We start from the raw sequence: 27,559 nt of genomic DNA, 5'->3' as shown, positions 1-27,559 counted from the left end.
GGATAGAACATGAGCAAAAACTTTAGGATGCCAGGACGAAGTCCAATAACAGACCCACAGAAGGGATATTCTGTCACTGGAAGATAAGATTATTTTTTGTGTAGTTGTTTAAGAACGCAAAGTGGAATGTGGGGATAGATCAGTTGATAAGGTGCTTGCTTTGTAAGCACAAGAACCTGAGTTCCATCACCAAAACTCATGTTTAAAAATGTCACGCATATTGACTCTGTTGATGGTTGGCTTATCTGTGCAATAGCTTTTGAGTCCCATGAGATCCCAGTGGTTGAGTGGTTTGTCTAATTGCCTGGGCTTCTAGGGACTTGCTTATAAAGTCCTTCCCTATGCTTTTATCTTGGAAATGTTCTGACTATTTTTTTCTTCTGGTCATTTTAGAGTTTCAGGTCTTATATTGAGGTGCTTGATCCATTTGGAGTTGTTTTTTTGTGTGCAAAGAGAGATCAAAAGTTCCAGGTCCATTCTACATGTGGCTATTGTGGTGGTTTGATTCAGGTGTCCCCCATAAACTTAGGTGTCCTGAATGCTAGATTCCCAGCTGATGGAGATTTGGGAATTAATGCCTCCTAGAGGGAGTGCATTGTTGGGGGCGGGCTTAAGGGCTTTATAGCCAGTCTCCCCATGCCAGTGCTTGGCATACCCTCTTGTTGCTGTGGTCCACCTTATGTTGGCCAGGGGGTGATGTCCACCCTCTGCTCATGCCATCATTTTCCCCTGCCACCGTGGAGCTTCCCCTCGAGCCTGTAAGCCAAAATAAATCTTTTTCCCAGAAGCTGCTCTTTGTTGGGTGATTTCTACCAGCAATGTGAACCAGACTGCAACAGCTATCCAGATTTTCTAGCACCACTGTTTTTGGAAAATGCTGACTTTACTCCCATATGCATTTTTCTTCCCTTTGTCAGAGATCAGGTAACTGTAGTTGGAGGAACTTATACCTGGATCTTCTATTCTAACCTATGAATCTACTTGTCTGGTTTTGTGCCAGTGCCATGCTGTTTTACTACTGTAGCTTTGTAGTATGTCTTGAGGTCAGGTATGCTGATGCCACCAAGAGCTATTCCTTTGGCTGAGGGTACTTTTGGTTATCTGAGGCCTTTTTTGTTCCCATGTGAATTTTGAGACTAGTTTTTTTAATTTTGTGAAGAATGCTGTTGGATGTTTGATTGGAATTGTGTTGAATCTGTAAACTGTTTTTTGGTAAGATGACCATTTTCATGATATTAATTCTTCCAATCCATGAGCATGGGAGCTCTTTCCATGCTCTCATGTCTTCTTCCATTTCTATCTTCTGAATTTTTTATGTTTTCATTGTATAGACCTTTCACTTCCTTGGTTAGGGATATACCAAGATATTTACATTTTGGGGGGCAGCTATCATAAACAGGACCATTTCACTGATTTCTTAACACTAAGGTAGACTTATAACATATCCACTAAGGCTCAGCGAACATTGCAGAATGTAAGAGACACAGGATGGGAAGGAGTATCCTAAGACATTGCCCCCACACCCAGAGACTAATTCATATGCTCATGACCTCATGGTCAATACCAGTAACCCCACTGAGGAGGGCCCTCAGAAGAAGGAGGCAGAGAGGAGGGGAGTGGGACCAACACATGTTTTATCCATACAACAAAGTTTCTAACATAAAAAAAGAAATAAAATGCCAGGCATGGATGGTGGTATGAACTGGTAATATCAGTGCTGGAGAGGCTGAAACAGGCACATCTTTGAGGCTGCCTGGCCAGCCAGCCAGTTTAGTCTACCTGGCTTACTTGCTGAGCTGCAGGCCAGTGAGAGTCCCTGTCTCAAAACAGGTGGACAGTGCCTGAGGAATGACGCCTGAGGTTGCTCTCTGCCCTCCAAAATCATGCACACACATGTGAACATGCATCCCTACACACACACGTACACTCAATCACACATGAGCATTCACACACACACGTACCTCATACACACATAAAAAAGAAAAAACTCAATAGGTCTCAGTGATTTGTGTTAGTGTGTGTATGTGTGTTTGTGTGTGTGTGGTGTGTGTGTCTATGTTCATGTGTGTGTGTCTATGTGTTTGTGTGAGTGTGTGTACATATGGAGGCCTGAGGGAAACTTCAGGTGTTATGGTCAGGAACACCATCTACCTCTTTGAGGCAGGCCCAACAGAAAACCCTTTTTTTTTTTTAATGTGTGTGTATGTGTGTGTGTGTGAGAGAGAGAGAGAGAGAGAGAGAGAGAGAGAGAGAGAGAGAGAGAGAGAGAAAGAGAATTGGTGTTCCAGGACCTCCAGCCACTATAATCGAACTCCAGATGCGGGCACCACCTTGCGCACATGTGCCACCTGGCAGGCTTGCGTCACCTCGTGCATCTGGCTTACATGAGACCTGGAGAGTCGAACTGGGTCCTTAGGCTCCAGCTCCTTCTACCTGTTTTTTGAAACAGGGTCTCCCATTGGCCTGGAGCTCACCAATCAGGTTGGACTGGCTGGTTAGCAAGCCCCAGGGATTTGCTTGGTCCCCTTCCCCAGCACTGGGGTTACAGGCATGCACTGCCACTCCTGGGGACCAAACTCAGGTCCTCATGCTTTCAAAGGCAAGCACTTGGCCCCTGAGCCACCTCCCCGGGCCTGTGTTGGGTTTTCATGACTGAAGCTTCAGTCCTCTGGAGATGGTGGCGTTCTTCATTCACTAAGGTGCTATTTAGCTCTTTCAGCACAGATGCTGTGTTTCTGCCATGCTAGAAGGACATCTGGGAAGGAAGGCCATGCTGCTAATTGTCAACAAAATGAAAAATATGGTCTATCTTAGAACATTACTTTTCTTTCTTAAAAAATGCTTTTATTTATTTATTTTTTATTTATTTGAGAGAAGAAGAGGGACACAGAGAGAGAATGGGTGTGCTAGGGCCTTTAGCCACTACAAATGAACTCCAGACACATGAACCCCTTTGTGCTTCTAGCTTACATGGGTCCTGGGGAATCGAACCTGGTTCCTTTGGCTTTGTAGGCAAGTGCCTTAACCACTAAACCATCTCTCCAGCCCAGAACATTACTTTTCAAAGTCTCCTCTTTGAAGCCCAGGGATGCCTTGCCATTCTTTTAACAATTAGTGCTAGGGGAGTGGCTGGTGTCTTCCTTGTACACGCTGTGATTAGTCTCCTATTTTTGGCTCCACAGATTGGGTGTCATAGTAGAGTTTTGTTTGAAGAAAGGAGTCCTCAGTTCAAAAGCATGGCCATGGTGTTCTTAGCGCAGGTGGTGGGGTCTCCAGCCACATGCCTCATCCGAGGGAGTTTGAGCCCCAGTTCCTGAGCATTACCTCTCTGTATTTCAGTTTCCTCGTTTGTAAGTTGAATATAGTAATAGTCCATGTCTCACTGGGTTGTGAGAACTAGATAAGTGAAGAGGTTAGGCGCTTAGAAAAGTGCCCCACATCTAACAACAGTGCCGATAGCTTGAGAGCGTCCTTGACCAAGCCTGGCTTGAAAACAGTCAGGCCAGAATCTGAAAACTCATGCTGTCTAAACATTCAAGAGTAAGTAGATTTTTCACCAGACACAGGGGGGTAGGGCATTTTTGTTGGGAGACCATGGCCAGGAGAGTGAGAGTGTATGTTTGGGCACTTGGCCAGGAGCTGGCATGCAGGAGCTCTATGATACACCATGTGCTGTGTTGCCAATGCACCCAGAATGAAGGGTGGGGAGGCCATGCAGGGAACAAGTGGTGGCGGTGAGGGGACACTGTGTCACTGTGTGAAGGTTCCGCCTTGCTCACTTTTCAAGGACATCTTTGGAACCAAGTTTTAGAAAGGTAGCCTGGCACTTGATTGGAGGATAAAGGGATCAGGAAGGAAAAAGAAAGATGAACTCGGTAGCCCTTTTACAGATAAAACTGGAGGGTGGAGTAGAAGGCAAGGGAGAGGGAGAGGTCAAAGAAGATTGTGGAGTTGCCTGGCTTGGGCAATTGGCTGGATGTGATGTGGTTGGTCCAGATGGTGGGGGAGGAGGAGCAGGTTTGGGTGGGGAGTATAATGAGTTCATTTCTGGGACAGGTTGGATTTGAGGTGCCTAAGGGAAATCGAGGTGGAGATACCCAGAAGGCAGTTGGATGGCTGAGTATGGAGCTCAGGAGGTAGGCATAGCTAGAGACAGGAGACACAGAAGGAAAACTCGGGAAAGGTTGAGTTCACACAGACGCAGCGTGATGGGAGGCAGGGCACCCGAGCCCTGCGCTCGAAGCGTGGCCAGCTGAGGGTAGGCCCCAGCTCAAGACTGGCTAGGCAAGCAAAGATTTTGGCTTGAGAGCAGCCTTCAGAGGGGCCCTTCCCAGAACTTGCTGCCCTGATCGCTTATCTGTGAAACATTATGGCTCTCAAAAGGCCAGAAGGGATTTATGATCTTGGAATCAGTACTTTTAAGTTGGATAGAATCTTAGGAACCTTATGGTTCAGTGAGTTTCAAAAAAAAAAAAAAAGGGGGGGGTTAAAGGAGACAACCCTTTAAAAACTCCTGAAATCTTGCAGTCAGTCCCAACGGGTAATGATAACGCAATCAACAGAACTGCCACTGGGGAAGCTGGGGCTGATGGGGGGGCTCCTGAGTTGTCCTAGAGCTGCTCATACACCCCTCATTTCAAATATTTATTAGTGCTGAAATGTGTGCCAAACCCAGTGCTCAGTACTTTTCCCTGGGCTCAGTCCTTGCCCCTGGGCTCCATGGCTCTCACTCCTGGCTGCATATTAAAACCACCTGACCCAGCTTTGAAGCATTCCCAGTCCCAGGCTGTGGGCTAGCCCCAAGAACTCAGAATCCCTCCAGTGAGAGCCTGATTCCCATGTGTTTGAGAACAAGCTGACTGGGGACAATCCATGGAACTCCAGTATTTCTCCTGAATCCAAATGGACGGAACCCTGAACTCCTTCACTGTCCCCATTACACCCACAAGGGTCCAGGAAGTAAGCTGGCCCACATGGCTGGGCCTGGGACCTCGGGCTCCTGGGCAGACATCTGTCCTTCCGCACAGCAGCAAACTTAGCCTGCTCTGTGCGGTGTGGCCCTTAACCTGGTTGGTCACTGGGCTTTGATGTGAAGTAAAAATCCAGTGAATGATCAGCATTGTTCTCTCTGCGCTGTGTTGTCTCCTTTCTCTGTGAGAAACCAGGTGAATTCTTTCTCTAAATGGGGTATTCTTCTTTCAGAGGCTGTACAATGGGCCTCTTTCACTGGCTATTCAATCTCTAGTAACAGAGACCACGGGGCCTGCCAACAATCTCCTTGTGAAACTGGCACGCTCCAGGACCTGAAAGTGAACCAGATGCTGACACCTGGAGCCACAGTGACTCCACATTGGCTGCAGGGTTCCCTCAGAGCCTGAGGCTGTTCTGACGCCCATAAGGGGAGAGATGTGAGCAAGACTGGGGCTCGCTGGAGCCATTCTCCCTGAGGGTCGGCTAAGCGTTCCTTGTCCATCTGGTCCACCCCTGTTCAAGTAGACAAGTTTTTGGGGGCTGGGGGTGGGGCTACAGATTTGGAGTTAGTGGAGTAATCACTGGGGATTTAGTTTCAGGCAGAAAGATTGGAGATGCAGCTTTGTTGAGAGGCTTACGTGACATAATGACTAAAAAAAAAAATCATGGGGAATCCATTATGTATTACACACCATACTAAGTTTGTGTTACATTACCAACATATAATATGCAATTTAATCCAAAACCAAAACAGGAAAAAAAAATTGGTGTAGACTGTTGTCTCACAAATGAGGATACTGAAGGCCAGAGAAAGAAGTGGTGAGGAATCAGCCCGGTAATAGCTTTTATCCTTTGCCAGATGTTTAGACTTCAGACGAGACCTGGAAAAGACGAGACTGCAGCGGGTGGGCAAGGGGGGCTCTTATTACTTTGGAGGCTTCCAGAAGCGTGATATCACAGCCAGAAAATGAGCTCCACACAAGGTGTAAGGAAAAGGACCCCCCCAATTGTTGCTGGGAGCCAACCCTCTGCTGGGCTTGTCAACCTCTTCCTTGTGCATTTTTTAATCCACAGGAAAAAAAAGAAATCTGCAAGGCAGGAGTCGTTGCCCATGGTGTAAATGAGAACACAGCAGTTTAGAGGGTCATGGGGCAGTGCTGACTCCAGGATCTGACCCCAAGCAGCTGTCCTTTGGCCCACGCCCACGTGTGCCATGTCCACCCTGAGGAATGAAGTCACCTCCAATATTTCTTTCACTTTTTTTTTTTTTTTTTTTTTTTTGGTTTTTCGAGGTAGGGTCTCACTCTGGCTCAGGCTGACCTGGAATTCACTCTGTAGTCTCAGGGTGGCCTCGAACTCTCGGCGATTGTCCTACCTCTGCCTCCCGAGTGCTGGGATTAAAGGTGTGTGCCACCACGCCCGGCTCTTTCACTTTTTTACCTCCTGATGGATTTTGTCCCTACTCCCTGGGTTTCACAAAAAAAAAAAAAAAAAAGAAAAGAAAAGAAAAAAAAGAAAGAAAGAAAGGGAGGTCTCTTGGATTTTTGTATCACAGTAATGACAGCTGTCACCAGTGAGCAGCGGACACTGCTCTGATGCTCCTGTATTCTGAACTCTGCTGCAAGAACCCGAGGGCTGTTAATACATTTAATTCCCACACCGCTTCCATTCAGCAGATGAGAGCTATCACACAGATCAGCCCGGCCACCTGTCTAAGGCCACGTGTACAGACATAGTGAAGTTTGGATTGGAACCGCATGGTCACCGGGTAGAACTCCTAGGAAGCTGCTGTTGTGCCCTTTGTGCCCTTGACCTGGCTTCCTATTGGCAGCTGTCCTGGGAGGTGCTCATGAGGGAGTGTTCATGGAAATTGCTCTCCTTCCACTTTGAGGAGGCAGTTGTTCCTGGCGAGTGAGGTTTCTAGGGAATATGAGGGGCCCCCGACTCCTTCCTGTCCTTAGATGCTCACAGTCTTGTCCTCATTGAACTTGGCTCTGACCTGCTCACTCAGGATTCTCTGAGTGCCCAGGATAGCGTTCTCATCCTGCACCTCAGACCTCGGATCTGACAGTTGTATTCAACTCCGGGCTCAGAGCACCGAGCTTTGTTGTCCCGCTTCTAACGGCTGGACAAACTGATTGTGGGTAGAGCAGCTTGCATGAAGGTTCCCAGTAAGAAATGGCAGAGCTAGGATTTGAGCCAGGTCATTCTGATAAAGCTGGCTGCCATGTTACCATGTGACATCCCATTCTCCCTTTGTCTTCCTTCCGTCATCCGGAAGCCCAACGTATGGCCTGGCTGGGAGGAAGCATGGGCCATTTGTTTGAGAGCAGTTAACTCTGGTTAAAGGAGTATGTCCAGAAACCCCTCACATCTGGAGCCTGGGGGATCTTGTACAGTGTAAAAATAACTCACTTGTCTTCCTCTCTCAGCTTGCTGGGAACGGCTGTCATGTGTGTGCATGGAAGTGTGTGTTCCACCTGTTTTTACTTGTTCCTCTTGAGAGATAGCTGGTCCTGGGCCCAAGTTTGATTCATTTCTAGTGAGAAACAACCCAACCTGAAGGTAAGAATTCACTCCAGCAAGATTGAAGGGTGTGATAAAGTGGAGCTTGCAGAGATCATGTTAACTGGTGACTTACTCTATCTGAGAGTTCTCAGGTGTGTAAGAAGTGAGTTCCCAACTGGGGTGGGGCTCTGGGAAGCTGAAAAGCAGCCCAGGTCTCCTCACTGTAGATGTTTAGGAGCCCAGTGCATGGGCAAGTTGGTTGGGATTGCTCTGGTCCATTCATTCTGTAGTGTGCCTTTCCCAGGCTGTGCAGGTCAGCTGTTTTGGGATGCTTTTAGGACCAATTCCCCAATGCAGGAGTCAGTCTCCTGTGTATATGTGTGTGTGTGTGTGTGTGTGTGTGTGTGTGTGTGTGTGTGTGTATGATTTTATTTATTTGAGAGAGAGAGAGAGAGAATGGGTATGCCAGGGCCTCTAGCCACTGCAAATGATCTCCAGATGTATGTGCCATCTTGTATATCTGGCTTATGTGGGTCCTGGGGAACAGACTGGCTTTGCAGGCAATTGCCTTAATTGCTAAGCCATCTCTCCAGTCCAGACTTTGATTTTAAAGGGGACAATAAAAGACACTGACACTGTGAGGGATCTACTTCCGAGTGTAATTGGGGGAGGGGATCCTTGCAGGGTCAATGTGGCACAGTCTAGGTGTGACATCTGTATCTAGTGGTGGTGGCAATGACATCTGTGAAAAGAGAAGGTGACGATTGGGTATTTTCTCAGGGGTTGTGTAGGTACATTTTCTGTTGTTATAGTAAAATACCTGAGGCCGTCTTCTTTATAAAGAAAAAAAGATTGATTCGGTCTACAGTTTTAGAGGCAGACAGTCCCAAACAGTATAGTGCCGGCTCTGGCCAGGGTCACTCTGACCATATGACATCATGATAAGGTCATAGCAGCACATGTAAGAGGTAATCATGGGGCAAGACACGAAGCCAGAGTGAGATTGGGGAGAAGTCAGTTCTCTTTTGTGATAATCCCTTCAAGAGAATGAACATTAATATACTGAAGATGCATGGGCTATCCAATATTCTTTGAGTTTGTGGAGAGTTGTTTAATGGCCTTGTCAACCTTGCTATTTGTTTCATAGATGCTAATAAAAAGGTCACATATTGTGTTGGATGGACTATTCTGTAAATATTGATTAGATTGTGTTGGCTTCTATATTATTATTGATATTTTTTCTAGTTGTTCCACCAGTTGTTGAGGGAGAATGTTAAAGTCTGCAATCATAAGTGTGAATTTCTCTGTTTCTCTCTTCAGAGATTGTTTGTTTTTAGCTCCACTATTTGGTGCATAACCATACAAGATTCCTATGTTTCCCAGTGGGCTGACATTTTAATCATTATACAGTATTTTTCTTGCATTTGCTGGTTTTCTTTTCTCAGAAATGTACTTTGATAGATGTTTGTATAATTCCTTTTCTTCTCTTTTGAGTAAAATTTCTGTGACATATCTTTTCCACTGGTTTTCTCTTACAATCTGATATATCATTGTACTAGATGTGAAAGAGCATAGTCATATTTTTAAATCCATTCTGACCATCTATATTGATCTCTGTGCTCAATCTCCACATGTAGACCATTTCTGTGTATTAGGCTTTAAATGTTCCACTTCGTCATTCTGTTTTATTTTGAGACAGAGTCTCTTGCATTGCAGGCTGGCCTTAAATCCTTGCTGTGTAGCTGAGGATGACTCTGAACTTCTGATTCTCCTGCCTCCACTCCTGAGTGCTGGGGTTACAGGAGTATGCCACCATGCCAGGCTCTGGGAATTGAACCCAGAGATTCATGCATGCTAGGTAAGCACTCTACCAACTGAGATACATTAGCAGCCCTGCTCTGGTGTTTTTCTTTGCTTTTTCTTTTTTTTTTAAATTAATTAATTAATTATTTATTTGAGAGCGACAGACACAGAGAGAAAGACAGATAGAGGGAGAGAGAGAGAATGGGCGCGCCAGGGCTTCCAGCCTCTGCAAACGAACTCCAGACGCGTGCGCCCCCTTGTGCATCTGGCTAACGTGGGACCTGGGGAACCGAGCCTCGAACCGGGGTCCTTAGGCTTCACAGGCAAGCGCTTAACCGCTAAGCCATTTCTCCAGCCCTTTTTTGTCCTTTTCTTTCTCTTATATTTTGTTTCTCTTTATATGCCCTCCTGTGGGCTACTGGGACATTTTTAGAATTACACTCATTCATTTGGTTTTGTTTGAATCCCTTTCAACAGCTCTTTGAGTAGTTGTCCTACATGGATTGCGTATATTTAATTGCATACACATAATGTTCCACAGTCTGCTCATATTAACATTTACTAGTTTAAGTGAAATATAGAAACATTTCTCCGTTTATGTACCTTTACCTCTTCCATTTGTAAGACCATTACCTTAACAGTATCCTCGAAGTACATTTAGCATCATGTCAGGTGGTGTTATGATTTCTGTTTTGACTGTCAAGCATAATTTAACAACCTCAGAATGAAAGTGAAAAACTTCTGATTTTACTCACAGTTTTTTTTTTCCTCTAAATCTGTTATTGTTTTCTTCCTAATGTTCTAAGGCTCCTTATTTTCTTCTTTCTGCCTTATGAACTCACTTTGTTCATTCCTTATGTAGGTCTGCTATCGACAGTTCTCTTTGGTTTTCCATGGACGCAGGTCTTGATTTCCCATTGATTCCAGAAGTATATTTCCTTGGATGTCGGATGCTGATAGTTCTAATCTTTCAGGGTTTGAACAACTTTTGCGCCAGCTCCAATTGTCCTTAATCATCACCGATGAGAAATCTACTGCCATTCAAATCACTTACCTGACACAGGTGAGGTACTGCTTCTCCAGAGCAGTATTGAAGATTTTTGTTTTCAGTCTATCAAAAGCCGTCTACTATGTCTTAGAATTAATTTCTTTAGGTTTATCTCATTTGGGATTTGTGGATCAGCTTCTTGTATCTGCATGTTCATGGCTTTTATGAATTTGGGGAGTTTTGTGCCACTATTACTTAAAGTACTTCTATAGTGTTTGACGTTTTCTCCTTTCCTTTTGGAACTCCAATCATGAATGGATGAATGGAAGTTTTCTTTTTCTTTTTCTTTATTTTGGCATAATTCTATGGGTTCTTAAAGCCCTGTTGATTTTTATAATCTAACTCATCATCTCTCTTATTCAGGCTGGGTTATTTGTGTACGTCTGTCTTAAGTCTACCAAGTTATTTCTCTGTCTTCTGTCTTCTGCTGTTCAGCCTGGTCATTTAAAAAATAATTTGGTTATTGTATTTTTTCATTTCTAAAATTCCATTTGGTTCTCTTTTTTAATATTTTTTATTTAGTTATGTATTTTTATTTATTTGACAGAGAAAGAGTGTGAGAGAGTGAATGGGAGTGCCAGGGCTTCCAGCCACTGCAGACGAACTCCAGACGTGTGCGCCCCCTTGTGCATCTGGCAAATGTGGGTCCTGGGGAATCGAACCTGGGTCCCTTGGCTTTGCAGGCAAACACCTTAACTGCTAAGCCATCCCTCCAGCCTCTCTTTTATACATTCTAGTATTTACTGAGACATTGAGGATTCTATTTTCTTGATAAAATGCTCTCTTTTTTCAAATATATGTGTAAATGGACATGAATATTTTTTAAATGATCTTTGCTTAAACATCCTTGCAGATATTTTCAGTGTTTCAGCCTGAGCTCCCTATTTGGTATCTGCTGACGTCTGAGTGAGGGCAGCATTGGTCTTAGCTAGGAGAAGCAGCTTTGGTTCCCCACTTGGTCTTTGTAGCTAGCATCCTGCCTAGGAGGGTAGGAGTGCCTCACTCCTGCTATATGTCATGGCTGTGGCCATGAGTCTTCCATGGGCACTGCAGTAAAGGAAGGTGGTCTTGTTACCTCCGAGGAAGTTGGAGAGGTGGAGAATCCCTGCCTTCTCTGTGAGCTGGTTTGGGGAGGGAAGGATATTATGACCCAGATGAGTAGACAGAAAGTCCAGGCTCTGTCTCAGGTTCCCTGACATAGACACTGTGTGTGTGTGTGTGTGTGTGTGTGTGTGTGTGTGTGTGTGTGTAAGGAGGATGTTACCATTTGGTAGAGATGAAGGTCTTCACTCCCTGCTTGTTTTTTCTGATACCATGCTGACAGGATACTGTAGAGCATCCTATCGTTTGAAAAGTGGGAGTCTAGCTTGTACCCATTTTAAAGCCCATGTTGGCCAGGTTGAGGGTGAGGAGTTTATGATGTTTGGCTGGAGCCAGAGCAGTGATTGTTTAAGCAGCCCTGTCTCCCTACCAAGCCGTTTCCTAATCCTTGGCCAGTGAGAGAGAGTCAGTTTCCATGGCAAGTGCTCATTTGGATTTCACAGCTATAGAACACAAGCTTTATGTAAGTATAAACATATGAAACAAATCCCAAACCCCAGGAAACTCACCTGTGGTCAGCATTCCTGCCTGCATTCCTCTCCACCTTTTAGAGCCTTGTTGTGATTGTTTTCCACCCGATGCCTATAGCTGTCAGATGTTCTTAGAGGGATAGAGGGCAAGAAGTCCATCTGCTACACCTTTCTGATACAAGAGCCCCAGTTCCACTGAAACTACTGTTTGCAGCAAAGTCCTCTGCCTCATGCCCTGTTGCTTTGTGAAGGGCAGAAGCAAAGAGCTGCTCCCTTGAAGCTGGGCATATTGGGCATATTGGTCTTGTCAGTAGGTTTCCAGCACCAGTGGCTCTGTCTGCTTAGTCCATGGTTTCTCCAAACCACACAGGTTATTTTCTGAACATGAAACCTTTTTCATCTGGAGAGATGTCTCAGAAGTTAAAGACCCATGCTTGCAAAGCCTGACAGCCTGGATCCAATTCTCCGGTACCCACATGAGGCCAGATGCACAAAGTGGCACATGTGTCTGGGGTTCATTTTCAGTGGTAGGAGTCCCTGGCATGTCCATTCTCTTTGTCTCTGTCTCTCAAATAAATAAAAAAAATTAAAAAAAAACAATTTTCCTTACTTTTTTAAAAATTGCAAATGTAAAGTTGTAGAAAATTTAGAACATATGAAGAAAACAGATAGCATTCCATATCAGAATAGCTATTACCAATATTTATGTACCATGTGGATGTTTACCTACTTACCCTATGTAGTCAGCTCTCCACACTTGGGGGTTCTGTTGGTTTAACTGGCAGTTGACTGAACATATTTGGAAAATAAAAGAAAAAATACCTGACAAAAAGGCTGTACTGAACGTATGCAAACCATTCCCTTGACATCAATCCCTAAACAATACACTACAGTCAACTATGTACAACACATTGATGTTATGTTAGGTATTATCAGCAATCCATAGATGATTTTAAGTGTATAAGGTCATGTGCAAATACTATGCTAGTTTAGACAAGGAACTTGAACATTCATGGGTTCTGGGATAGGTGGTGCCCTGGAACCAATATTGACATATGACTACATATAATTATAGAGACTATAAATACAATATATTCTATATCTATGCAACCAAAGTGGAGTTGTGCTGTACTTTTGGTTTAGTCTTTTTCACTTAACCAGATATATCAATATCTTTATATGTAGCTATACATGAGAACTTTTCAATGGTTACATAGAATTCCATTGCAATAGCAGCATTATTTACACATCTCTTCCTTATTATGAAACATGGAGCTTGCCTCTAATTATTTCCACTGTAACTAATTGTGCATGAAACTTCTTTGTAGATATCCATTGTTTACTTGTCTGATTATCTTAAGATAACCATCTAGAAATGGGATGGATGGGTTGTAAGGAGTATGTATTTGGGGGAAATAAGACACAGCTTTTGATATATATCTGCACATGGCCTTCCCATTCTGATCTTAGGCTCTGTTCCACCGGGTGTGGTTCACTGCTTCCACAATGATCTCACTGCAGAGCACTGGTTGTCTACCTCCAGTACCCCTCTACTTTCTGTCCACATGTGCTAGCTTGTGACATTGCCATGGCGCCCATAGAGCCTTTCTGCATTCATGACATGGTACAAATTCCAAACTCAGGGGCAAGTGAATTTGCCCATCTCTCTAAACAAAGCTCCTTCTATCTAGTTGTATACTATATATCACAGTGGTTATTTAGCACCTTAAAGTCCCGTCTTGTTCAAGCAAAAAAGTTCAAAGATGACCAATATCATGGCTATCAGATGTTCTTAGAGGGTTAGAGGGCAAAAAGAACCTCTGCTACACCTTTCTGAAACAAGATCTTAAGTATGACCCCATTCCACTGAAACTGCGGTTTTTGAGGGCATGGAGTTTTGCAAGTAAACCCCAGGGGTCAGTAGATCTTCAGCTGTGGTCTCCTTGGTTGCTAAAATATAGCTAATATTCCACTTACCAAGCCCGGGGCTCTAACAAAGTACTGTGACCCTCTGAACTGAGTGTTTATACACAATGCTGCCCCACAGCAGCCAACACACAAAGAAGGCTTTTTTTCTTTTCCAAGTTCATCCACCTAATGAATGACCATATAGAAGCAGGTAAAGGGGGCTGGAGAGATGGCTCAGTGGTTAAAGGCACTTGCTTGTAAAAGCCTGATGACCTGGGTTCGATTCCCTAGTGCCCATGTAAAGCCAGGTGTACAAAATGGTGCATATATCTGGAGTATGTTTGCAGTGTGCACCCATGCACACTCTCTCTCTTGGTCTGTCTCTTATAAATAAACAAAATATTTACTTTAAAAAAGGCAGATAAAGGTCTCACATGAACATACTTTAAAAATCACAGTAACTGCTGGGCATGCACACGCCTTTAATCCCAGCATTCAGGAGGCAGAGGATTGCCATGAGTTCAAGGCCACCCTGAGAATACAGAGTGAATTCTAGGTCAGCCAGAGCTATGGCGAAACCCTACCTCGAAAGCCCCCTTGAAAATAAAATCACAATAACTCTTTACTAGTATATAGAATCTGGGTTTCTATTTTGAGTCCCCAGTGTGCTGGTAAATTCCAAAACAAGTCCAGTACATTTCCTTGTCCCACACTTAAGTGTGGCGAGGGGCCAATAGCCTGTTGGGAGAGCAGTGACTAATACTGTCATTATGCTACAGAGAAATGTGTCAGGCAAGACCTTGTGTCACATCTCCCTTCCTTTCTTTTTTTGGAGACAAGGTCTTCCCATGTAGCTCAGGCTGGCTTAGAACTTGTGCTCCTCCTAAGTGACGGGATTATAGGCATGTGTGCCACCGTGGCTGACCCCTGCTGTGGTATTTTAGAAGAACTATAAATATCAGGAGTAAGAGGCCTAGGGATAGCTTCAGAGGTCACTACTTTACAACCACTAAAATAATATCCTTAGTTTATGACCAGGAAGCAATGAACTGAAGAAATTATTGTTCATGCTCAAGGTCAGAAGGTGGCAGAGATGGGATTCAGATCTAAAGCTTCCTGATGGTGATCCCAGGATTTGATGATAGTATGTGCCATGTGTGACCATGGGGACCATAGTACTAATGAAATAATGACGTCTTCCTCACTGGCCTCCTTTTCCTAAAGACAAAAGTGTAAATCCTGGAGAGATTTGAGGCATGGGCAGTCTCCATGCAGGAAGATGCCACATGGGAGATTGAGGAATATGCCATTTCTATGAAGCCAATGACAGGGTAGTGTCTACATCAATGGCTTCTACAGTACAAAAAAAAAAAGTTTCCTCATTTGTCCCTGGAGCGGAGTCAGCTCTTCCTTGGAGTCCTGTCTGCTTCCTGAGCTGCAGCCTAGCATCTCTAAACAACAACAACAACAATAATAACAGTAATGCTGGTAAGCACCATCATCAGCTTTGCTTGGTCCATGCAGAACACCTTTGATCTGAGGATCCCCCCGCATGCTGCCAACACCCTCCAGTGGCTAGTGTGATTATCTCTCTTTTACAGATGGAGAAGGTGAGGCCCAAGAGCTTTAAGCCAGGAGCTCAAGATCATGTAGGACATCATTACTGAGGACAGGTGAGCAACTCAGTTATTAGCTCGGAAATGAAAGCTCCCAGTACGTACCAGGCTTTGGTCTTCCACACTGCTCTCTATGAGGACTGTAGATTAATTTTTTTTTTTTTTTTTGTTTTTTGAGGTAGGGTCTCACTCTGGCTCAGGCTGACCTGGAATTCACTATGTAGTCTCAGGATGGCCTTGAACTCTTGGCGATCCTCCTACCTCGGCCTCCCGAGTGCTGGGATTAAAGGCGTGCGCCACCATGCCCGGCTTGTAGATTAATTTTTTTTAATAAACTATGCCATAAAACCAATTAGTAGACTTCACTTCAAGACTGTCTTTCACAATCTGAAAGGCTGTGAACACATAGCAGACAGTCCCCTGTTCTAAGTAGCCAGTTGCACATTGAGTCCTCTGTAATACTCAGGTAGGACCCCAGCGGTTCAGGAAGTAACCCTAACCACCTGTACCAAGATTGACAGCTGGCAGTCGATGACCAAAGGAGCACTGGTGAGAGTCTCAGGGGACCTCAGTTTGGACCAAGGCTTTCCTGGCTGTGCCACCGTTGGAGATGAAACTCCCATTGGCCTTCTCCACATCTTCAGTTGTAATGTGTACGATTTTAGAAGAAGACATTGACGTTATACCTTTAAAAGCAAGTCCGTGGCTTTGTGAAAATCCACTGTACTACATTTTTTTTTTGTCTTCAAACTTCTGAGGTCTCAGAGAATCTATTTATTTATTTTTGGCCAGGTTTGAGCATTTGAAATGCTCCATGTCGCCTTTCTTGTTTCTGTTACATTTTATAAAGGAATTCAAACTTTGAAGGCATACAGGATTCATGTAGAGTTGAGAGAAGGAAGGCAATACCAGTTTACGTGTGTCATGCAGACAGGGATTCAATTCAAGGTAGTCAGAGCCCTGAGCACTGCTGTAGGCGCCGGGGGAATGGAGGTTGAAGGGTATCATCGCTCTGCTTTTAAGTCTCCCATTGAAGCAGAGACCTGGACACGGCGAAGCTCCTGCCCTTCTCCTTTCACCACAAGTCCTTCATAAACCTGGTGACTGGGCCCTGGATTGAGGAGTCCAGTTACTGAAATGTCCCTAAACATTCACATGTCTATGATATTGCTGTTTCCTACAAGGATATTGTTGGAGAAACCCAACTGGTTTCCAGAACCAGAACCAGAACCAAGATATCTGGAAAACAGATTTTTTTTTTAAATATCTGGTTCCTAATTTATAGAGATGGGAACTTACTTCCCACAGTCCTCTTCAATACAAACAGAAGGCAAATGTGTATTGGTCAGGGCGTGCTCTCCTATGTTGCAGTAATAGCTCCTAAAATGTCAGCCACTTCATATGGCCAGTGTCAATTTCTTACTCACCAAATATCTGATGCAGGCTCGGTGGCCTTCCTCCTTCTTCTAGGTACATGTCATCTAGGGCAGTTGAACTTGAGGACTTTAAGACAAGAGAAAGATGAGGGAGGTGCATTAGTCTTTGACACTTTAGTTACAAGTGTCACGTGCCTTTTATGTCGATAGTCTCTATTCAGAGCCAGTCATGGGGCCTCAATCTTGCTGCAAGGCATGATGGGAATTTTTTTGTATGGGGGACCAAGTAGCCTATTTTGTGGTGAAAATTTGCTGTCCTATCACTCACAGTAAGAAGAGGTATTTTATCCCGAAGTGGGACTTGCTGGGACTCTGACTTGCCTCACTCTCTCCAAGTCCCAGAGAACACAGGTCCAGGGCTCCGTGAATGCTTATCTGAACACACTGCCTTTTCAGAGATTTGGGGCCATTGCATGACTACTTGTGTGCTATTCTTGGGGACTCAGCAAAAGATTTCTTTCTCTACATCTCTCTCTCACTGGCCTATGCTGACACCCCCAGGCCCCACCAGTGATATTTCTCCTTGTGAGCTGCTTTATCTAGATGCGTATTTCACTGACTAAGCAGCATGTCATCTTGGAGTATACCGGTGCCTCCTCGGGGAGCAGCATGTGTGGTAAATGAGTTGAAGGGAAGCATTGTGGGCAGAGAAAAGAAATTTGTGTCAGTGGAGTCCCTGGAACAGAAATAGGTTCCTGCAAAGTCAGGCATGGTGTCACATGCTTGTAATCTCAGTTCTGGGGAGTCATAGTTAGACAGGTGGATTCTTGGGGCTTGTTGGCCAGCCAGTCAAGCCTACGTGGCAAGTTCCATGTCAGTGAGAGACCATTTCAAAAATGGCGGTGATATAGTTGAGGAATCACATCTGAAATGGTCTTCTGGCCTCCACACACATGTGCACATGCACCCATACACATACAAAGAAATTGGGTGCTGGGAATGCAGGTCAGGAGGATGGAAGGACACAAACAGAGCATCCCCAGAAAGAGGAGAAGGGAAATTCAGGCAGGTTCTTCACATTACATCCTGGTCAAGGTTCACAGTCGTTGGTGGTCTCTGGTCAGCTACATCCTCGCCCAACTACATGCAGTGAGGTCACTGGACCTCTAGATCCAGCTCATTTGGGGGAGATACACTCAAAAAGATCCATCCAATAGACAGTGAAGCTGGAATGCCTCAGTATTCTTTCCTGACTAGTGCAGCTGCTCTGGACTTGGACTTAGATGGTGTATCTTAAACCTTGAGTCGGCCATCTACTCACCGGGACTCCTATGGACTTACAAAATACGACTGTATGATGTGTCTCTCTTGGTAGGACTGGAAGAGAAAACATATGCTTGTAGGGACCAGTGGATCTAAGGTTTGTTTTCCCTTCTCCACACCCTCACCTAAATTAAACGTGGGACTAGATCTTTCTCTGGAGTCCCAGGTCTCTCCAGAGTCTCTAAAATCAAAAGAGATGAGCAGGAGGCTGAATTAATAAAAAACCATCTGAACTTTGTCCTCTAGTTTAAAACCAGAGTCATTCCAGGTAAGATTTAGCTCAGGAGAAAACATGTATTCTTTTAATAGAACACACTCTGAAATTCTCAGAATATATTCCCACTAAAATATTTTGATCCTAAGAACCAGGCATATTTAGGAAGATGCCTTAAAATGTCAACATATAAAGCTGGGTTATGGTCACTTTTGTTTTCTGTTGTAATCTTAGCTTGAGTATTGTTCAGGGCAGTCCTCCATGTCAGCCTCCACTATCCTTCCCAATAGCTCCCTAGTGAGAAGTTCATTTAAAATGAGACTCTTCGCCGGGTGTGGTGGCGCACGCCTTTAATCCCAGCACTCGGGAGGCAGAGGTAGGAGGATTGCCGTGAGTTCGAGGCCACCCTGAGACTCCATAGTGACTTCCAGGTCAGCCTGGGCTGGAGTAAGACCCTATCTCGAAAAACCAAAAGATAAAAAAAAAAAAAAAAGAGACTCTTCAAGATAAGGTTCCTGTTTTGTCTTAGGAAGAATCATGCTTACAATTTTCTTCCATGCTGCTATTAATAGGCCCAATACAAGGACAGGGTGTTCTTGGTTTCTCTAACAAAGAGTATGAAGAATTGATGTTACAGAAAGCAGTATCAATGGTTCTTGTTACATAAAATTTCAAGCCATTAACAAATAACCAACCGTGGGCTGAAGAGATGGCTCAGTGGTTAAGGCACTTGCCTGCAAAGACTAAAGACCGGGTTTTGATTCCCCAGAACCCACGTAAAGCTAGATGCACCAAGTGACACATGGGTCTGGAATTTGTTTGTAGCTGCTGGAGGCCCTGGTGTTCATTCTCTCTCTCTCCTCTGTATGTGTGTCTGTCTCTCTCTGCTTAAAACTAAATAAAAAATGTTAAGAAAATAGCTAACTGTGCTTACAGACACATACCTAGATGATAAAAGTGTAAAGCAGATATGGAAATAATGAATCCTTAATTCAGAGCAATGCTGAGAACTGGGCAGGAAGCCAGCCCTGGGTGGGGAGTGAGTTCTCCAGAAACACTGCTGAGCAAATGAATGGCAGGCTCTCCCTGAGGAAGGCAGGAGGTAAATGGCTTCAGGGGGAATGTGGAGACTTCAGACTCTATGTTTTCAGATGACTGTCAAATATGTTACATACTTTTATTTTGAATATCTCATAATTTAGGGGCTGGGAAGATAGTTCAGTGGTTAAAGGCAGTCGTTTGCAAACTCCACCAGTTCCAGTTTAATTCCCAAGCCACCCACATAAGTTGGATGCAAAAAGTAGAACAGGTGTCTGGTATTCATTTGCAGGGGCAAGAGGCCCCGGCACGCTCATACATACACAAGCGTGTGCACGCATGCAAATAAATAAATAAAAATTTGAAAATCTTACAATTTAAACAGGCTGCGCCCCCGCCTTGCTGCTGTCTGCCTTGAATGAGCTTGCAGGCTATAGCTGGGATGTCTCTTGCTAGCTTACCATCATCCGTCCAGCCCCAGTTCTTCTTGGCTGTGTGCCTTGGGCAAGTTACTCACCTTCTCTGAGACAGTGTCCTCATCATAAAATAAGGATAAAAGAGTCGCTACCCCACAGAGATGAAAGGAGATGAGCCACAAGCAGCACTGAGTATCTGAACTATCTTAAGGACTCGAAGCTGTGTTTGCATACAGTATCAGGTCGGCCCAGCACCCCTGTGAAGAGGAACAGGCTCCAACAGGGCAGGGCCAGAAGATGAGGGTGCTGTAATATGAAGACACCACCCTTTCTCTTACCCGGCCAACTGCTGCAGGATTGTAAATGGAACAAGCCTGTCGTCTCTGTCTTTCTATTTAGCATCTGAGGGGCTTTACAATGCCTGTCTCTCTGGTGTGGGGCAGTGTCGCCTGCCTCAACTCCGCTTTGGGGTCAGCCTGTGGGATTTACAAACCTCTATTACCAGAAGAGTGGCCTCCGCTCATCCTTCAGACTGTCGACCAAGGTGGCCTGTCATTCCCAGAATGCCCCTGGGCAGCCAGAGGCTCAGATCCACCAGGTGTGTCCTGAGCTTGGCAGCCATGTTGCCTGGTGTTAACAAAGGGTAATTAAGTCATCTCATAAAACTGAGTGGTGGAGGCTGAGGTGGTTCAGAGCAGCTGGGTCAATGCCAAGGAGGCTCAGCTTCATCCAGTCCCCATTCCTCACATGTCTCTCCCCAAGGCTTACTTCAGGGGAGTGAGGAAGGACCCAGGATGTCTGGGGTGTGAATCTGCTTCCTCTGCCGCCTGGCTGTGTGACCCCAGACAAGCGGCTTAGCCTTCTGAGCTGTTGTTTCCTCATCTTAAAATGGTGATCGTAATCTTTCCTGACCTTAGGCTTGTTGAGCAGCCTAAATGATATATGACTTGAAGGCCTTTTGTATGATCTGTTACTGAGTTCAGATAATGTTTTATAGACAAGGAGGATCTTGTAACCCCACTATTCATGGCAAACCAGACTGACTTGAACCCTGCACTTGCCAACATTGCTTTCTTTCCCTTCATACTAACTCTGAGCGTTGTGGGTGGCAGGAAACATCACCAGGGGACATGTTAGGACCAATCCATGGTGCCCTTGGAAGGGGAACCCTGGGGAAGTGGAATGGGCGTGGTATGGCCATGGTGTGTGTGTGTGGGGGGAGGTGGCCGAAGCTCCCATGCTCCCTTACCCGCCTCTCAGCAGGGAGCAGAGTGCCTTGTTGGATAATGGTCACACAGATCAAGTGAGGTGATGTGGGCTCAGATGCAACACAGGATGGCTGCACACACAGTGATTGAGGCAGCTGCCAATAACTGGTAATGTCTGTGTAGCAGCCCTCCTTCCAGGAAAACAGACCCACCCAGCTCTTCCGGGAGCCGCTTCTGGCCAAAGTTTCCTTGCAAGCTTTTTATGGATGTTCATTTGACCCACATTTCTCCTGCATACAAATCCTGGGAGTGAGGGCACCAGCAGACCGTAGGATTTGTGCAAGCATAGCCTTAGGGCCTTTTTCTAAGGGCTTGTGATTTGTGAATGTGTCCCGATCGATGCTCAGGGATGATGGATGCTGGCTGCGGGGAGCGTGCGGCTCATATGGGATGCCCAAGAACGCAGAGATGTGCACACTGAACATTCACTCATTTAAGACAAAATTGTCTCCAAGCTCAGAAGCAGGGTCTAGGGGTTTGGCTCCTTCCTCATAGGGTTAACAGTCCTGTAGGAAAACAGGTAAGAGAATTCAGCGAGAGGGGTTTGGGCAGTCCATGTCCGTGGAGTGATGGGCAGATCCTTGAGCAAGAGACCTGAGTTTTGGTCCAGGCTCTGCCACTCTGGGCAGGTGTCTGCCAGATCCTCCTCTATTTCATCATCTAGAAACAGGGGGGCCTGCTGTCCCTCATATTTTACCCTCTGGACTGTTTAAATTCTGATTTTCTTTTGTTGTTGTTGTTGTTGTCGTCATGCAGAGAGTCCAGGATTGGGAGAACTCCTAGCATTTTGGTTTAAAGCGTGAAGTGGATCATTTTACACTCAAATCAGAAGGGGGCTAAAAGAGGCAAACTTATTTCTGTCTTTCATCCTCCTCTGGGAATGTTACCGTTTTTGATGAAATACTTGTTGGCTCAGCCACAGTGGGGAAACTTCTATGGGAAAGTCTCACTGCTTGACTGAAATGACCCTGAGAAACCAACAGAAGAAGAAGAGGAGGAGGAGGGGGGAGGAGGGGAAGAAAGAGGGAGGAGAAGGAACGGAAGAAGCAGAGAAGAGCTGTGTCAGCTCGCCTCACATCTCAGTGCCCAAGAAGTAGAGACAGCGGATCTGCAGGGCAAGCTGCTGGCTAGACTAGCTAAACTGGTGAATTCTGGATTCATGTGAGAGACCCAATGTCAATAAATAATGTGGAGAGTGATGGAGGAAGACACCTGACTTGAGCCTTTGGCCTCCACATGCATGCACACACATATGTACGTGTGCCTCCCACATGTATCCCTCCACATGGATACACACACACATGCACATGTGCCTCCCACATGTATCCCTCCACACGTGTCACACACATGTGCATGTGTACCCCACATGCATCCACAAACATTGAAAATGCATACACACACTGCACAGACACAACCATGCAACAAGTCCCTTTGTGCACAGGTGGGAGATGCATGGCTGTAGCTGCAGAGGGCATCTGGATGCTTAGGAAATCCCAGGGACCAGAGCCCACGTTGGCTGAGTGTAGACATGTGACTGCTCTAGGCTCATTGTGGTGCTGGTGTGACATAACCTTTCCTTCAGGGAAGTCTTTTTCTCCCGTGTGTTTCATTTTACTGTGGTCATTTGCAAACAAGCTGCTTTGGTGATCTCATTGGAGTCTGCCAGGGCCCTGGTGGAGGGAGGTAGCAGGATGGCAGTCAATCAGAGGAGCACACCAGCAGGACCTAGCAGGCACTGGGAGGCACTGCCTCCACCAGGTAGATGAATCCCGTGAGACATGGCACCATGCTGAGTGGCTGCCCATGGGAGCTATGCCAAATCTGGGGGGCACACAGCTACTGCCAACCCTAGCCCAAGGGAGAAGGAGTGGAGGAAAGATGGAACTAATGTCTTCCTGCTGGGATCTCCACTAGCTGACTCTAGCTGGAAGCCAGAGGGCAAAAGAGGCTGGCAACACAGCCCCAAGGACAGCATCTTGGGGCACAGAGCACAGAACAGGACTGGTCTGCAAGGAACTGGAAGAGCTGTGAAACAGGATGAACCAAAGGCAAGCAAGAGACTCCAGATTCTCATCATAGCCTGAGGACCTGAGGAAGCCAGCTGCAGGTCCTTGGGGAGCAGTTGCCTGAGCTATGCACCTGATTCTTTCTAGCCAGCTCTCCTTGGGCATCAGCGAAGAGGCCATGGGCCAAAGGAGCTGGTTATATAGAGGAGAACCCATGTTTTAGAGGGGAATAGCGAAGAAACCTGAGGATGAGGGGCTAATCTGCTCCCCACAGTCAAATCTCTTCTTTCCATTTATGGAAGGGAGAGATGGGTGTTTGTTAAGCATCAATTACGCGTTCAGTATGGAGGCAGGCCCTTTGTGTGTGGCTGCCTCTTTTAATCCTTTGGTGATTAACACATGGAAACAAACAGCTCCAGAGCTTTGGAGGGTGTAGGCTCTAGAAAACCCGGTGACGCTAACAAAGTTGGACTTCAAAGTCTTTTCCTGCTCTCCAATTCCAAGCACCCAGATAGCTCTCGTATCAAGAAGAAACAGAATCTCTGGCGAGTTTCTTCATTACAGGTGGTAGCAATGTATCAGGCTGCCCCTCCCAGGAGAATCTGTGTTTTCCAAGGCAGCCACAGTGGGTGGTGCTGAGCCCAAAGGAGTGAATCAGTAATGGTGGAATCTCAAGCATTTCTAGGGTGGGTTCCTTCCTGACCTTGTTCATGTTACACAAAGGTGGCAGCTATCTGTTGTCCCCTGAAGGAGGTTGTCCCTGTGGGTGTGGTGATGGCTCAGGGAAGGAGAGGCTCCTCCAGACTGAGGACAGGCCTGTTTGATTCTCAAAACAGAATCTGTCCCCTCACAAGAGAAAAGCTATTTGACAATCCACCCAGCCTCTCTGAGTGTAGGGAGGAATGGTCATGTTCCTCTCCCAAGCTGGGTTTCTTCACCCGGAACATGTGGCCATCGTTATGCAATGTCCCTGCTGGCACAAGAGTCAGAGCCCCTTGTCTTCAGGTCAGTGCTGTTTCCAAGAAGGGCTGTGGCCTTTGAGTAGAATTAAGCTACTGAATAGGGGCCTCTGTGCCAAATGACAGAGCCAAGAAAAGACAGGGACAAGGAAAGTCTTGACCCCCCGCCCCCAAAGATGAGAGCTGCCCTGGTGGAAGCCAGATGGCAGTCCTAATGTTCTATGCGGCCTTGAGGTCAGCCCAGGATCAGACTGGGCTGTAGGCTGGAAGGGCCCAAGCCAGGCCACCTTTGTGACCTGGTGAGAGAATGAGTTAACCTAACCTTGGTCAAGCCCACAACCCATGCACATGCCAAAGCAAGACAGAGTGCAGGCTTGGTGGGGGGGGGGGGGTGCTGTTCCCATTAGCTTTAGAACATCGGCAACAGTGATAATTGCTACTACTGTCCATTCAACATTGGCTCAAAAGTCAGGCTCTTTCCACAAATCATTCAGTTAAGTCCTTATAAAAGTCCTGCTTAGTCCCCCAACCATATTTATTGAGCTCCTACTATGAATCCATCAGGCTGCATTTTAGTCACATAGGTTAGATCAAAAGACCAACCAGACAAATGGGACCCATGGTGGGGGGAAGGGTTGCTACATGCAACTAACACCACGCAACTCTAAGGGGTGCCATATGCCAAGCCACTGTGAGTGGAATGCCTTTCTGTTGAATGGTCTGGTACTCCCTCTCTGTGGAGCTCACTTTGTAGTGGAGGTAGCAGAATGCTAACAGGGTATAGATATGAACATCCCTCATTATTATTGGGGAAACGGAGATGTGGGAGGCTTAAGTAACTTGTTAAGGTTTTCAAACAAAACTGACTGCTGTGATTTAAACCACCACTGGCACAACCTAATGTCTTTGTGATCCAGTTGCACCATGCAGCCACCATTTTCTCCTCAGTGGGCACAGGGTTGGTAAGGACCTGGGTTGGTTGACACTGTGCCCTGCCTGGGTCTGTGGTAACAGGAACCCTTGGTCTTAGTGGGTGCAGCTGTCTCCATGGAGAGGTTGTGAATATGAGCTTTTTCTCCTGTCTAGAAGAGCTTGGGTTTACTTCAAGAGGTCTCTGGGTGGACCAGACAGAGCCAGCTACTGGTCCATCCATTCACTTATCATTTATTAAACATCCTAGGTATGTATGGGGACAGAGAAGTAGGTGAAAAGACTTGGACGTATTCATTCATAGCTTCTGGACACATTTGCTCTGGAGTAGAATGGGTTGACATGTGCCCTAGGGTCATTTTCTGACTAACATGATCGTCCCCAACAAAAACAGACACTGCTTTAGCCTGGTGGTCAGGGATGCTGAGGTTGATTTAGTTTTGTTTTTTTTTAAATTTTTAAAAAAATTATTTATTTATTTATTTGAGAGCGACAGACACAGAGAGAAAGACAGATAGAGGGAGAGAGAGAGAATGGGTGCGCCAGGGCTTCCAGCCTCTGCAAACGAACTCCAGACGCGTGCACCCCCTTGTGCATCTGGCTAACGTGGGACCTGGGGGAACCGAGCCTCGAACCGGGGTCCTTAGGCTTCACAGGCAAGCATTTAACCGCTAAGCCATCTCTCCAGCCCGTTGATTTAGTTTTCATGGTAACAAGCTTGAGTCTTGCTTTTGGGTCAGGTACAGCGTGACCGATACCAGACACAAAAGGGGAGGAGCTTTGTCTGAATTCAGCTTTTTATCCAAACTTGTGTCTTGATGCGGAAGAAAGATGGCCCCTGGTGGTCCTCTTCATGTTTCTTCTGCTGCTTTCACCTTCTCTCAAGTCAGATGCACTTGCATGTGCAGGGCTTCTGGTACCTGGGCAAGTCCTCCAGAGATCCAGTTCCAAACCTGTAGGACTTTGTACTTTCTGAGGGGTCGTTTCTATATGGGACAGAACCAAATGAAGTCATACACATTCTTTGGAAAAGCTGATATCAAAATCGCTATCTTCTTCCACAGTTTGAGTCTCTCCAGCCTTCCATCCTGGAGCCCAGGTCTGGGGGTGGGGGAATGACAGAAAGGTCTGTTCAGCTGAATTAGTCATAGAAAATGAGATAAAAGACCACATACATGGCTTCTTCCTTGGTCCTTGTATGATGCTTCTGGCTAGACTTAGTGTGGGCCAGGTGACTCCTCCCTGCTTCCTCCAGACCTGGTGTCTTTGCACCTGTAACAGAGGGAGGAAGAGTTGGGGCTGGTAGGATTGACAGTGGGAAGACAAGTTTCTCCCCTCTTCAGAGTCAGGAACTGTCTTTCACGGAGCCAGAGTGTATTGGCACCTTTGGGGCGGGGGTGAGTTGGAGAGTGAAGAGAATCCCCTCTTCCCCTCCTGCCCACCAGCGGCCCCAGTTCCTCTGCACCAGCTCTTTAGATGGACATGTTGGTTTTAGTTCAATTCTGCATCCTTCAGCTGTTGTTTAACCACGACCTCCCTGGAGAAGAGGAGGTGCTGCCGAGGCTGGGGAGAATTGGAAGGAGGCTAATGCCTTAGACCAATTTTCCTCTCCTGATCATCGAGACTGGCCTTACCTGGGCGCCCTGGTTTTGGAAAAGCACAATTTCATGACAATATGGACCAGGGATGAAAAATAGATAACTGGCACAAATACTGCCACCTCCTTGTGCCCACATCTTGGAGAAAGCAGAAGCCACTTTCCTTCTCACTGTGACTGTAGACTTGGATTCTTTTCAACAGCGTCCCCTGAGAAATCAAGCAGAAACTGAGCTGAAAGCCTCCTTCCTGCTGGCTTTCATGGTGCTGGCTGTCGAGGGAGAAAAATCCACTAGTCCTCTTAACCAGCAGTAGACCTGCATGCTACAAAACTACCCAGCCAGGCAGGATATGCTTATTGGAGAGATAGTATTGTGCGTGCTCTCTGATTGGATTTGCGACTTGTGCTATGGGAGGAAATTCATGCCTGGTACTGAAACCTAGTCAAAAACAAAAACAACAACAACAAAAAAAACTATGTTTAGGGAGGTCATAGGTTCTAAGGGAAAGCTACTACTGTTGTTTGACCAAATGAATACATTTTACCCATCAAATTGTCCTCTAAATATTTATGTTTATGCCTGTAGAATAGTGTTGCTCTTCCTTTTGATCAGAGGAGCTTCTTTTTGCAGATGGCAGTGACTCAAAACTCACTGAAGTGCTGAGAAGAAGTTGAATGCTCAGCACTCACCGAGACGTCTCTGCCACTTCCTCCATGGCTCAGAAAATACTGTGCGACCAGGTAGTGATGGAAAGACTGTAAGAACCAAAGGTTGGGGAGGAGTGCTTTGGAGGACTATCTTCCAGATACAAGGTTGCCATTGCATTCAGGACCTCACAACCGCTTTCATTGCCTGCACAGTATTGGTCTCATCCACATGGCTTCATGGATGATGGAGGAGGACGATATATATATAATAACATCAAACTAGTGGAAAGAAGAAGAGGGTCAGTGAAAAAAGAACAAAGAAAAGTAATGGGAGAGGATTATGGTCCAAATACATTATG

This window comes from Jaculus jaculus, chromosome 8 (genome assembly GCF_020740685.1).
Source record: "Jaculus jaculus isolate mJacJac1 chromosome 8, mJacJac1.mat.Y.cur, whole genome shotgun sequence".
NCBI lineage: Eukaryota > Metazoa > Chordata > Mammalia > Rodentia > Dipodidae > Jaculus > Jaculus jaculus.
The sequence above is the reverse complement of the archived record's forward strand: the minus strand, read 5'-3'. Positions refer to the sequence as shown.